We start from the raw sequence: 15,755 nt of genomic DNA on the forward strand, positions 1-15,755 counted from the left end.
TACCACGATCATCAGTCTGGAAGGTGCTTCGTTTTACTCTGAAAAAACAAGCATATCATCTCCAAGTGGTGCAGAAACTGGAAGCCGAAGATTATGCAGCACGATGAGCAATGTGTTATGACCTCTGTGAAGCTGCAGACCGGGAAAACTTAATGGGTCACATCTTATTCACCGACGAAGCCACGTTTCACGTTTGTGGACGTGTTCATCGACACAATTGTCGCATATGGGCGGACGAGATACCCAATGATACCATGGAATGGGAAAGGCATTCACAGAAAGTGAATGTTTGGCTTGGCTTGACTAAACGAAAAGTTTACGGTCCATACATGTTCGCCGAGCAAACAATCACGGGAGACATGTATCTTGATATGCTGCAACTTTTCTTACACCCACAGTTACTGCAAGATGGTGTCATTGATACAGTGGTGTTGCAGCAAGATGGAGCACCACCACACTTTGCTCTGACAGTACATGCGTATCTCAATGACATGTTTCCCAACAGGTGCATTGGAAGAGCATCTCCTCGTATATGGGCACCGCGTTCACCAGACCTCACACCTCTGGACTTTTTCGCTTGGGGGTTCATCAAGCAACAGATGTACCGAACCAAGGTTCCTAATCTGCAAGTGCTGAAAGAACGAATACGCCAGGCCAGTGCAATGATTACAGAGGATATGTTGGTGAATGTTTTCCAGGCAACGGTGCGTCGTTGGGAAACGTGTTTTGAGATTGATGGAGGTCACGTGGAACACTCACTTTGTAGTAGATACTACATATAAAATTTCGTTGTAATTGGACTACGTTATCCCCAAAATGTACTGGGACTTTATGAGCACACTATATTTACAGTGCAATTAAATAGTGCAAGTTTATTTTATGAAATGTATTGAACACTTTAACTAAACCACTCACTCTTTCAACCTTGTCTTCTCCTCACATTGCAATTCTTTACGTGTCTAGCTGTAACATGCCATAAGGACAGCGCTGCAAATATGTTCACACCAATTTGCGACAGTGCCAGGCAATCCAGCGACATACTACCATCTACCCAAGGAATCAGCCTGCAAACAGAAGCAATATCTCAAAAGCCTAATTCACACGGGGATAGTTTACAGGGGTTAAGTACTTGAAGCCTCTAAACTTGACACCATATTTGTGATCACACAGAGACACTGAACTTGAAACCGTGTTCTGCACGTAAAAAACCCCACGCTCAATGTTCTATGCTTGAAGGTACACTGTTTTAAGTTCTTTTTTTACCTTTTTTTTGCGAACCACTTCTACATTGTTTTGAACATCTTGTTCCTCAAGTTTCTGAAATAATTGCCTCTTGTTTAATTTTAATTTTTATTATTACCGAAGTTTTCTCATGCCATATATTCCTCGCAACTTCGTACATCTCATGCACTTCTAAAAACAGAGTCTATAGATTTATTTTTATTTATTTATTATGAGTTACAGGAAAGTAGGTAGGCTAGATGCCTATCGAAGCACCTTCACATAAATTTAATTTATAATTATTGATAATTATTCACATGGACAGTAGTTATAAAATAGGTACTAATATATTATGCAACTCATTAGCAACAGAAATAAAAGAAATGAAAACATTAAAAAGATATGTTGCTTATTATGATTACAAAATCAGACATTTAATACATCGATACCGGTAATAAATTGCGGGGCCAAGACAAGCAAAAAGTTTCAATATTTGTCTCGATCTAGAGATATTGAATACCAAATTTGGAGGAATATAAAATGGAATTCGTTTCAGCACTTTAACCGAGTCAGTATTATTTTTCTGACAAATATCGAGTAAGTCCTTCTGTCTTTGACCGTATGGAAACCAAAAATTCATCCCAATAATCTAGTTGGGAACTGGAATGGAAAAGGAATTTTGAATATCTTATAATATAGGAACCTAAGGAATTTATCCTCTATCAACTAGATAGAATGAACGTTATTTCTGCAACGAGGATTCCAAATAATTATAGTACCGTATTACACTTGCTTCTAACCAGGTGCAGACCTAACCTAAAAACTGGTGGTTGCTTGAATAATTGCGAATTACAAATCGAAGTGATTTGTAAGCAGAATTAGTAATTTGTTAAAATGTGGAGTGTGAAAGTTAAATTGATGATCTCAAATTTGATACCTAAATTAATTAGCTATTAATTTAAACAAACCATACACGTACACTATCCACAATATCTGTTTGCAAGTTGCTACAAGTTAGCATTCACATGAGCAAAGTGGTGGAGTCAAGTTCATCACGTGATGTGAAAGAGGACACAAAAGTTTACGGGTCATCAACTCAAATTTTGCTTGACCGCCAAGTCACAACTTGACTGTCTCGACCATATCACACGGGGAAAGTCGAGTTGCTTCAAGCACTTGACTCCTGTAAACTATCCCTGTGTGAATTGGCCTTATGTTTCAAATCAACAATGCAACAAAGACATCATGAAATGCATAAACAAGACAAAGCAGATGAGGAATGCCAAAGGAAAAATATTCAATAACACTGTACATACAGAGTGGAAGTGAAATAGTCTTGCAGATTTTCAGAGCAAATAGCTCATACTGTATGTAACAACAAACTATATCATCATTTTGCTGGAAAGTTCTTTTTTTTTCACAATGTTTTTTCCAAATTTTAACAACCTCATATTCGCTAACTATTGCGTCATTTTTGTCCATATCGATAGGAAATCTAACAGAATTAATTATCCCACTGACATAATTCAAAAGTGTGGACGAATTTCGTGTATACATTTACTTTTGAAGACCTCTAATTTGAAGCCATTGCAGAATTCGAACTGAGAAGCTCACCTACCGAAACACATCGAGTTCAACCTCTTGCATCTGTATTATGAGAACAGTGTGTTAGCGGCGATATTGCCGGACTGCTGAAACTTCAAACTTAATTTTTAATTAACCGTACATTTAATCACAAAAAGTAATATAGGTTTTCTATTCATTTCAGTGTACCTATCGTCGCTTTCAATTTGCAAGGTTATTTCATTTAAACCCTATATATGCATGGTTCCCTCATGAAAGCAAACACCAATGCTGGTACAGAAATATCAAGTAAGCTTTTGTCTTTGTACATACCAGTTACATCAGCAGCAACCCATTTTGATGGTGACACGGAGGTGATCTGCACTGCAACAATTTTTCCATCACATGAAAGTCTTCCAAAATGTAGTTATCCGCAGCAATTACAAATCAGCAAAATTATGCAATACCATCACCCAATACCATTTATTTTAATATGTTTTGACTTAATATATTTTAACTTAATTTATTTTAATGTAGTTTAATTTAACTTCAATTTTATTTAATTTAACTTAATTTATGTTATTTTAATTTAATATAATTTATAATATTGTAATTTCGTTTATTTCAATGCAATTTATTTGTTCTGTAATAAAATTTATTTTATTTCAATTGATTTTATTTTATCTTATTTAATAGTATTTATTTTATTGTAAATTAATTTTATTTGGCTTTAATTTATTTTAAATTAATTTAATTGATTTTATTCTAATTTCCTTTATTTCGTTTTAATTTACTTTAGTTTCCTTTAATTTATTTCCATTTATTTTAATTTATTCCATTTTTTATGATTTTATATAATTTTAAATTAATTTATATTATTTTATCTTATTATATATATATATATATATATATATATTAATTTATTTCAACTCAATACATATTATTTTATGTGACTTTAATTTATTTTATTCAAATTATTTCAAATTTATTTTATTTTACTTGAATTTATTTTATTTTAATGTAAAGTAATTTACTTTAATTTGTTTCATCTTAATTTATTTTATTTTCATACGTTTTTACTTAATATATTTTAACTTAATTTATATTAATGTAGTTTAATTAAACTTTAATTTAATTTAATTTAACTTAATTTATGTTATTTTAATTTAATATATTTTATAATAATGTAATTTCGTTTATTTCATTTCAATTTATTTTGTTATATCATAATTTTTTTTTATTTCAATTTATATTATTTTATCTCATATATTAGTACTTATTTTATTGTAATTTAATTCATTTTATTTTGTTTTAATTCATTTTAAATTTATGTAATTGATTTTATTCCAATTGTTTTTAAATTTATCTTAACTTCCTTTAATTTACTTCCATTTATTTTAATTTATTCCAATTTTTATAATTTTATATCATTCTAAATTAATTTATATTATTTTATCTTAATTCATTTTATATTGTTTTTAATTTATTTCAATTCAATTCATATTATTTTATTTTATTTCAATTTAATTTATTTTATTGTAATTTATTTCAAATTTATTTTATTTTAATTCAATTTATTTCATTTCACTTTATTTTATTTCACTTTAATTTATTTCATTTTAATGTAACGGAATTTAATTTGTTTTATCTCAATTTATTTTATTTTATTGTGTCTTAACTTAATATATTTTAACTTTATTTATGTAGTTTAATTTAACTTCAATTTAATTTAATTTCACTTAATTTATGTTATTTTAATTCAATATAAGTTATAATATTGTCATTTCGTTTATTTCATTTCAATTTATTTTGTTATATAATTAAGTTTATTTTATTTCAATTTATTTCATTTTATCTTATGTAATAGTATTTATTTTATTGTAATTTCATTTATTTTATTTTGTCTTAATTTACGTTAAATTAATTTAATTACTTTTATTCTAATTTACTCTATTTCGTTTTAATTTATTTTAACCTCCTTTACTTTATTTCCATTTATTTAATTTATTCTATTTTTTATAATTTTACATTATTTTAAATTAATGTATATTATTTTATCTCAATTTATTTTATATTGTTTTTAATTTATTTCCATCCTATTCATATTGTTTTATTTTATTTCACTTTAATTTATTTTATCGTAATTTCTTTCAAATTTATTTTAGTTTAATTTATTTTAATTCAATTTATTTCATTTTACTTTATTTTATTTTACTTTAATTTATTTTATTTTAATGTAACTTAATTTACTTTAATTTGTTTTATTTTAATTTAATTTATTTTAATATGTTTCAACCTAATATAATTTAACTTAATTTATATTAATGTAGTTTAATTTAACTTCATTTTAATTTAATTTAATATAATTTATAATATTGTAATTTCGTTTATTTCATTGCAATTTATTTTGTTATATAATCAAATCTATTTTATTTATATTTCTTTTATTTTATCTTAGTTAAACAGCAATGGCACTGTTAAAACCAAAATATTGCCAATACTAACATACGGCATTGAAATAATTGGAGAGCATCTAACAATGGCTAACCTAGAAACACTAGAAGGAGTAAAGGCAACCTACTTAAAGAAGGCGATGGGAGTCTCCAAGTACACACGCTCGAGATTTGTATATTTACTCGTAAGGGAGACCTTCCTTACTGAAGACCTAAGGACAAACATGATGCTGCCCAAGACGAACGCTTCGGAACGACTATTGTCAACACTAAGAGAGAAAAGAGAAGCCACCCCAAAAGAATTCTACGCCACAGGAGCCATGATAGACCGAGAATGGACGAAGGAAAACTTTGAACTCAGGCACGTAATAACAAGACTGGCAGTCCACGGATTCCATCACCTTATCTGCAAGACAAGAACATACCACGACCCGAGTGACTCATCCGTGTGTACATTGTGCAGCAAGAAATGTGAACGCTATCATATTGAACTATGCTCCAAAAGAACAAAATCAATAAGTACCCAAAAACAAAAGTAAATTAAATGCAATCTAAATGGCCATTTGGCTGCAATAAATATATTATTATTAATAGTATTTATTTTATTGTAATTTCATGTATTTTATTTTGTTTTAATTTATTTTAAATTACTTTAATTGATTTTATTCTAATTTACTCTATTTCGTTTTAATTTATTTTAACCCCCTTGAATTTATTTCCATTTATTTTAATTTATTCCAATTTTTATAATTTTATGTCATTCTAAATTAATTTATATTATTTTATCTTAATTCATTTTGTATTGTTTTTAATTTATTTCAATTCAATTCTTATTTTATTTTATTTCCCTTTAATTTACTTTATCGTAATTTATTTCAAATTTATTTTATTTTAATTCAATTTATTTCATTTTACTTTATTTTAATTTACTTCAATTTATTTTATTTTAATGTAATGTAATTTACTTTAATTTGTTTTATCTTAATTTAATTTATTTTAATATGGTTTAACTTAATATATTTTAACTTAATTTATTTTAATGTAGCTTAATTTAACTTCAATTCAATCTAATTTAATTTAACTTAATTTAAGTTATTTTAATTTATTATAATTTGTAATATTGTAATTTTATTTATTTCGTCTCAATTTATTTGTTTCATTTTATCTTATTTAATAGTATTTCTTTTATTGCAATTTAATTTATTTTATTTAGATTTAATTAATTTTAAATTAATTTAATTGATTTTATTCTAATTTACTTTATTTCGTTTTAATCTATTTTAACCTCATTTGTTTATTTCCACTTATTTTAATTTATTCTAATTTTTATAATTGTACATATCATTTTAAATTAATTTATATTATTTTACCTTAAATTATTTTATATTCCTCAAATTTATTTGAATTCAATTCATATTATTTTATTATATTTCATTTTAATTTATTTTACCGTAATTTATTTCAAATTTATTTTTTTTATTTAATTTAATTCAATTTATTTCATTTTAATTTATTTTATTTTACCTTAATTTATTCTATTTTAATGTAACGTAATTTAATTTGTTTTATCTTAATTTATTATATTTTAATATGTTTAACTTCATATATTTTAACTTATTTTATCTTAATGTAGTTTAATTTAACTTCAATTTAATTTAATTTAACTTAATTTATGTTATTTCAATTTAATATAATTTATAATATTGTAATTTCGTTTATATCATTTCAATTTATTTTGTTATATAATAAAACTTATTTCATTTCAATTTATTTTATTTTATCTTATGTAATAGTATTTATTTTATTGTAATTTAATTTATTTTATTTTGTTTAAATTAATTTAATTGATTTTATTCTAATTTACTTTATTTCGTTTTAATTTATTTTAACCTCCTTTATTTAGTTCCATTTTTCTAAATTTATTCTAAATTTTATAATTGTATGCTATATCATTTCAAATTAGTTTATATTACTTTATTTCAATTCAATTCATATTATTTTATTTTATTTTACCGTAATTTCTTTCAAATTTATTTTATTTTAATTTAATTTAATTCAATTTATTTCATTTTACATTATTGTATTTTACTTTAATTTATTTTATTTTAATGTAACGTAATTTACTTTAATTTGTTTTATCTCTATTTATTTTATTGTAATATGTTTTAACTTAATAGATTTTAACTTCATTTATTTTAATGTAGTTTAATTTAACTTCAATTTAATTTAATGTAATTTTACTTAATTTATGTTATTTTATTTTAATATAATTTATAATGAAAGTAGTCTTAGAAGACAATAGTAGAGAAATAGAAAACGCTGCAAACATAGCAAAAGAGGTTAAGAGTGTACAATCAGAAGGCGACCTACAGAGAGGAGACAGATGGTTGATGAGACAAGTAGCGCCATCTCCCGACCCAGAAGATCAACACCTAGTGCCATCCGACGGATAACCCGACAAATCGACACCGGCTTCGAGGGAGCAGTCGGCTGCAGCTGAACCGAGCGAGTAAGGTGGACGTACCGAACCGGCCAACGTCATCCTACAGCCACAGTCTCCTAGCGGCAAAACTAGTCACTATATGGATTTCAACGAAATAGAAGAGAAAGTCACTACGAAAGTAACGAAAAAATTAACGAACATGTTGGAAGCACTTACAAACAGTGTGCAAGACATGATAAAGAAGGAAATATAATCCATACAACATCAAGCAATAAATCCACGGCAGAAACCCAGTAAAGCAGACTCAAATTCAAACCTCAACGCAGGAAACAGGGATCCACCGCCACGTATAGTCGGTTTATTATGCAAGAACGAGGAAGACAACAGGGAAGCCGCCGTTACATTAGGCGGTAAAAATGACGCAGAGGAGGTGTCAGCAGCTCATGTGGTCGACATCCAAGATGAAGAAAATTGGACGCGCTACCATTCAAGGAGAAGACAGAGACAAGAAAAAGTCCCGATCATAGTTTCCAAAGAAGGAGATGACAACGATCTAAGACCAGCAGACAGGACTGCCTGGCTGTACGTGGGCAAGATGAAGCACGGCACGACCGAAGAATCAATCAGAAAGTTCCTATTAAAAAACAACATAAAAGAGGGCATAACCTGCGAAAAGCTAACTACAAAAGGAACCATGGAAGCCTTCAGGGTTGGCATTCCTTTTAAGCACCTCACCGAAGCAGAGAAGCCAGAGTTCTGGCCAAAAGGGATCCTCGTTAGAAGATACCTTTTTCGAGGCCACAGAAGCACCGAAGGGGCTGCCTTCGAATAAGAACACCTTAAAACTGCTCCTATGGAACACTGAGGGACTCAGACACGTTCTGCAATATATTCCACCGGACCTCACCGGACTTAGTGATTATGACGGAAACTTTCCTACAAGAACCACTAGACCTACCCGGGTTCTATGGAGTGCATGCATACGCAACAGCGACAGGAGGTAGACCAGCGGGAGGAGTGTCCTGCTTCCTCAAACCGTCAGCTGGAAAGATACTGGAATGCAGGAAAGAGACAAATGCCACAATAGTCAAGACAACAAAACTCACATTAAAAGGAGTATACATCCCACCAAACACAGCAACTGAAGAAGTAATTGATACCCTACTAAGGACAACAAGCCACGTTGCAGATCAACCAAACGTAATACTGGCGGGGACATCAACTGCAGAACCGACAAAGCAAGTCAAAAGACGGACCTGGTACTAGAGGCACTAGAAGAAGAAGGGTACACACTAGCAAACGATAAAACATTCAAAACGTATTTCGCCTACAACGGGGCAAGTGCTATCGACCAAGTGTTTCACAGAGGGAAATCCTTGCGCATCTTGAAACAAGAAGGTTTATGGACCTCAGAAGCAGCACTCATCAGAAAGCACATACCAGTGTCTACAACATTAGAAATAACACACCAGACAGAACCAGCGAGAATAACACCAGAACAAAGACCCTCTAGGAAACTAGACCCGGAAAAACTGCAGGACATGAAAGTCATAGACGAAGTAAGCGCACTTATATCAGAGGACCGCACAGAAGAAGCGATGCAACTTGTTAACAGCTCTTTCAATAAGGCTTTTATCCTAAGGAGGAAAAGATACGCTCAAAAAAGGTTCGACGCCGAATGTTACAATTCACGGAAAGAAACACTGCGGACACTGCACAGAGCAAAGAGCACGAATGAGAAAGAAGATATAGAAATTTACGCCAGGAAGAGGAAAGAATGCAAACTAATAATAAAAGCAAAAAAAGCAGAGTTCATCGAGAAAGAAGCAAGGGAATCAGCTGAACAAGCAAAATCAGATCCGTTCTTAGCGCTGAGAAGAAAACAAGCTCCCAAGGCAAGAGAGATCCCAATCGATACCTGGGAGGAACATTTCTCCAGTATACTCAACAGGAACGGCGCAGATATAGCCTACAAAGTCAAAGATACAAACAGTATACCAGAAGCAAGCATCTTGATCACCACAAACGAAATCCAGGAAGCTATCAAGACTGCAAAGAATGGAAAGGCAGCAGGACCGGACAGCAAATGCGCAGAACACCAAAAGGAAACACAAGAACTGCTACTGCCCATATGGAAAAAGCTATTTAATCAATGCTTGAAAACCGGATCAATCACCGACAGCTGGAGAACGGCCCAATTGACAATATTGTATAAAGGGAAAGGGCACACTGACGACCCTAACTCTTACAGGGGCATAGCTCTACAGAACACTATATATACGATCTTCTCTAAAATCTTAACTAAAAGACTGATCATGGAAGTGGACAAATTCATCCCAGACTGTCAATTCGGCTTTCGAGAAAAAAGGAGCACTTTACAAGTTCTACAAGAAGAAGCAGAGCAGACCCTTAGATACAAGAAAGGCAAATCACGCTGTCTTCATTGACTATAGGAAAGCGTTCGACTTAGTCAATCGGAACATCCTCATAAACAAGCTAAAACAGATGCTGGGAGATACACACCCCCTAGCCATTATGATTGAGGCTCTTCTGACATATAACCACATTATTATTAACGACGGCGCAGTCCTATCCGAAAAGGTCAGACAGACAAACGGCGTACCGCAGGGCGACCGTATGAGCACCCTGCTGTTCAACATCTGAACAGCAGACATCATAGACATAGTTAAGGACCTACCCACAGTGAAGTTAATAATGTATGCAGACGACATGACTCTAGGGTCGCACTGCAAGAGCGATCTGCAAACAGCACTCGAGAGGCTCGAACAGTGGGTCTGCAAAAACAGCTTCGAGATCAACAAAGAAAAAACAGTGCACATGGTTTTTAGAAAGGGAGGAAAACGAGCAAAAGACGAGAAATTTACCTTGCAAGGAGATACGCTGGAGATCTTGAACACCTTTCGTTACCTAGGTGTATACTTGCAACCGACAATGACTTCCTACAGGATACATATCCAGGAAAGAGCAACGGCAGCCACGAAAGCCATAAACGAAATTCAGAACATCAGCAAACTCTCCCTGACCACAGCAATGTCATTATTTCATGCAGTTATAACACCGATTGCCTCCTATGGAATAGAATTAATATGGGAGAAACTGACGAACAACGACCTTGCAAAGTTAGAAAATGTGAAGGCGAGGTTCCTGAAGAGAGTCCTAGGAGTAGGAAAGCAGTCCCCTACCAGGATCGTCTACTTGTTGGCCAAAGAGAGTTTCTTCATAGAGGACCTCAGGCTGGAACTAATGCTACCATCTACGGCCGTATCAAGCACACCTGGAGACACGGCGTAGGAAGCAAGAAGACATCGACCCGGACTTCTATTGTACAAGCGCAATGACGGACCGGAAGTAGAGAGAGACGTGCCAGGACCAAAGACACGTGGTAACCAGACTCGCTATCCACGGCTGTAGGACGCAAAGATTCCACCATCCAGACGACGACTGCGTTTGCTCACTGTGTGACCGAAATTGCGAACGCTATCACATAATAACGTGTAGAAAAAGAACAAAATCCATAAGAGACTACAGTGACTAATGTGTGAAACAAGATCAACATATATAAAAGTCATACTTAATACTCTTTCGAGTGCTTCTTATATGTATTATAACTACACTTTTAAAAGTTATAAATTTGGCTGCAAAAGAATAAATAGGACACTGTTACTAAATACTGTTATTTTCTACAAGGTCTTGAATACATCTGTAATAAATCTATGAAATTCCTTTATGCAACATTGCTTCAGAAGAACTTTTGTAATAGGTGGTGAGAAAGTTGTATCGCACATGCTAAGGTGGGTTTCTAGCCGGTATCTCTTGCGTTCTTGTAGCGGGCACTCAAATAACAGGTGGTCGACTGTTTGTGTGCTGTGTTCACAGGGACATGAAGAGCCATTTGGGTTGTCAATTTTGAAACGTTCAAAATATGAATTAAATTTTCCGTGTCCAGTCATAAATTGCGTGGACATGTAAGATGGTTCATAATTCTTTACGGTTAGTCTATCTTTAACTGTGGGAAAATATAGTGATTTTGTGATCTGACCATTTGTACTATTTAACCACATTGCATTCTAGTCATTTAAGATGTCCACCTTTATTTGCATTTTTACATAAGAGAGAGGTTGTTTAGAGTATTATGTGTGTTCTGTTTCCGAAATTGCGGCCATCTTGGCTAGATGATCTGCTCTTTCGTTTCCTGTGTTCCCTTCATGACCACGTACCCAATCGAAACATACATAGTAACAAAGTTTCCCTAATACCAACCGCAATTGGATTGAGGTTATATTTATCGTCAATTGCTGCGAGTGCTGCTTGAGAATCACATAAAATTCGTACATTACACGGTCTATTTACACTCCATTCTGTTGCTTTCTTCAATGCTAGGAGTTCCGCCTGGAATATTGTGCACGCTGGTGAGAGACCATACTGTTTGTAGGATATTTCAGAGTCTCTATCGTAAACAACGAAAGCGCAACCAACAAGTATACATGGCTCTTCATTTCTGACGAAACGTGATCCATCGGTATAGATGTGGAGGTCGTGTTGACGTGGGCAGTCAGGTCGAACCGAGCGGGCGTGTAGTGCAGGGTGTCCACAAGTCAGGAAATGAGCTGGGAGTTAAACTTCTTCTGTGGTGTCGGAATTGAAGTGTAAACGTCCTTTTTTGATGTTAGTTAATTTTCCTCGAAATATTCCTGTCAAATGTAGGGGTTCTATGCCAGCCAGAATTAACGCAGCGTCTGTGGAAACGGTGCGGTATGCTCTTGAGATTTTTAATGCAAATCAGCGTTGAATTTGTGCAAATTTCTTCTGAGCCCATTTCTTGGTAAGTACATCATGAAAAATAGAGGCACAATATAAAATCATTGGTTCAGCTGCACTCCGATATATAGTTTTAAGAATTGCTGAGTTGAGGGTCTTGCTGCAATAGAAAGCCCTGTAAGTAGCTTGTTGGCTTTGATTAGAAGGGAGTCAAAATGCGCTCGAAACGTAATTTTTTTGTCTAAGACAATGCCAAGATAAGGTAACTTATCGGTCATTTGAATCTGTTCCCCATTCATGCACACAATCGATTCTTCGACATTACGTTTTCTAGAGACCAGCAATGCCACCGTTTTTGAGGGATTAAAACTGAGCTTGTTCTCACAGCCCCAGTTATAGAGTAAGTTCAGAGGTGATTCTGCATCACGGGCTACATTATGCGAAGTTTTTGCCCTTACCAACAGCATAACATCATCTGCGTATGCAACAAGGGTACAACTGTCTAGTAGACGTTGTCTCAGAATGTCGTCATACAGAATTACCCAGAACCCAGGTCTACAGCACGATCCTTGTGGGCAACCTTGTGTAACATCTCGAGTTGTTTTGGAACCGCATAACGTAAGCTGCGCTTGTCTGTTGGTGAAATAGCTTTTGATTACTTTGAAGACATTTCTGTGACAATTCATGGACTGCAACTGTACCAGAATTTTGGGCCACCACGCATTGTTGAACGCTCCAGATATGTCAAAAGAGATGAGTAAGCCTATCGATCTCTGGCTGAACGTTTCTTTTATCCAGCTAACAACTGTAAATATAGCATCTTCTGTCGACTGCCTTGGTGTGAAACCAAACTGATTATCATGTAGAAGATTGTTACTATACAACTGAAACATAACTCTATTATTAGCGTCTCTAAAATCTTTCCCATTACTGGTATCAGACTTATAGGTCGCGACGTACTTGCTGTGTGTTTGCTCTTCGATATATTGGGTTTTGATATTACTTTGACTGCTGCAACTTTCCATGCATTCGGAAATATTCCATTATGTAGACATTTGTTGTATACGTTCAGAAATAATGTGGGTAATTTGTAGTGTACGTGTTCTATTATATTTGCTGATATGGCGTCTATTCCTAGAGCTTTCCGATCGTTTTGTTTTAAAATTATCCTTTCCACTTCTTTTATGCTAAATGGTGTATCATCGTTCGTGTTCAGAAGTGTGCTTGATTTCTGGCGTATCATAATCCTTATTTAATAATTTTATTGTAATTGAATTTATTTTATTTTGTTTTAATTTATTTTAAATTAATTTAATTGATTTTATTCTAATTTACTCTATTTCGTTTTAATTTGTTTTAACCTCCTTTATTTATTTCCATTTATTTTAATTTATTATAATTTTTATAATTGTATATCATTTTAAATTAATTTATATTATTTTTTATTAATTTATTTTATATTTTTTAAATTTATTTCAATTCAATTCATATTATTTTATTTTATTTCAGTTTAATTTCTTTTACCGTAATTATTTGAAATTTATTTTATTTTAATTTAATTTAATTCAATTTATTTCATTTTACTTTAATTTATTTTATTTTAATGTAACGTAATTTACTTTAATTTGTTTTATCTCAATTTATTTTACTTTAATGTTTTAACTTAATATATTTTAACTTAATTTATTTTAATATAGTTTAATTTAACTTCAATTTAATTCAATTTAACTTAATTTATGTTATTTTAATTTAATATAATTTATAATATTGTAATTTCGTTTATTTCATTTCAATTTATTTGTTATATAATAAAATTTATTTTATTTCAATTTATTTTGTTTTATGTTATTTAATAGTATTTATCTTATTGTATTTTAATTTATTTTGTTTTGTTTTAATTTATTTTAAATTAATATAATTGATTTTATTCTAATTTACTTTATTTCGTTGTAATTTATTTTAACGTCCTTTAATTTATTTCCATTTATTTTAATTTATTCCAATTTTTATAATTGTATATCATTTTAAATTAATTTATATTATTTTATCTTAATTTATTTTATATTGTTTTTAATTTATTTCAATTCAATTCGTGTTATTTTATTTTATTTCACTTTGATTTATTTGATCGTAATTTATCTCAAATTTATTAAAATGAATTTGAGGGACGCGGGATATAATAGAGACTGGATTAATCTTGCACAGGATAGGGATCAATGACGGACCTATGTGAGGGCGGCAATGAACCTTCGGGTTCCTTAAAAGCCCTAAGTAATATTATTTACATTTAATTTAATTAATTCATTTTAATTTGATTTATAGAATGATTATATATACTGTTAATTAATTTATATCCAAATACTTTCATGTCATTAATTTTAAATTATTGTATTTTATTTTTATTAATTTAATTAATATAATTTAAATCAATTTATTTTAATGTAATACAATTAATGTTGCTCAATTTATTAAAGGAGTTTATTTTAATTTAAATTATTTTAAAGTATTATATTTCAATTTGCATTAATTTAATTTATTTAATGTACCGTACTTAATTTAATTTAGTTAATTTTAATATAATTTAATTTAATTTTATTTTATTCAATTGATTTTAAGTTAATGTATGATAATTCATTTTAATAATGTCTAAATTAATTTATTACAATTTAATTCATAAAAGTATTTAACTTAATGTAATTTGTTTTAATTTAATTTATTTCATTAATGATTTATTTTTAATTTAATGAAATTTACTTCAATTTTTTTAATTTTAATGTATTTTAATGGTATTTAAATTATTAATTTATATTAATTTACCTTATCTTAAGTGATCGCTTTTTTTATAATTTAATGTAATTAAATTTATCTTAATATTAATTTAAATGAAAATATTTAATTTAATTTATTCATTTACTTTCACTTAATCTATTTTTAATGTTAATTTATATTAAGTGAAGTAATTTAATCAATTTCTATCCAATTCAATATAATTACAATTAATTTGATAATTTTGTTTTATTTATTGGAATGGAATTTATTTCATACTAATTTAATTAATTAAATTTAATTTAACGCTGCTCAATTTATTTTAATCTGGTTATTTTAATATAATTTAATTTATTGCAATTCACCTTAATTTCAATATTTTTAAATTTTAATCGAATTTCTATTAATTTGACATAAATCATTTTAATTTACTTTATGCTATTTATTCATTTTAATTTACATTAATGTAATTTATTGCTTTAAAGTATTAATTTAATTTAACTAATTTTTATTTTATTTAACTTATTTCA

General features: G+C 30.5%; 1 protein-coding gene across 1 annotated transcript in view; it reads right to left on the minus strand.

Moving 5' to 3' along the window:
- Positions 1-599: 599 nt before the first annotated feature.
- Positions 600-15,755, minus strand: part of LOC138708970 (protein O-linked-mannose beta-1,2-N-acetylglucosaminyltransferase 1-like) — a 232,838-nt gene continuing 217,682 nt past the window's right edge. The window contains exon 17 of the transcript XR_011334801.1: positions 600-1,064. The gene's annotated coding sequence lies outside the window, so the exon portion shown is untranslated. The remainder of the gene's footprint in view (positions 1,065-15,755) is intronic.

Source organism: Periplaneta americana, chromosome 11 (assembly GCF_040183065.1).
Source record: "Periplaneta americana isolate PAMFEO1 chromosome 11, P.americana_PAMFEO1_priV1, whole genome shotgun sequence".
Lineage (NCBI taxonomy): Eukaryota > Metazoa > Arthropoda > Insecta > Blattodea > Blattidae > Periplaneta > Periplaneta americana.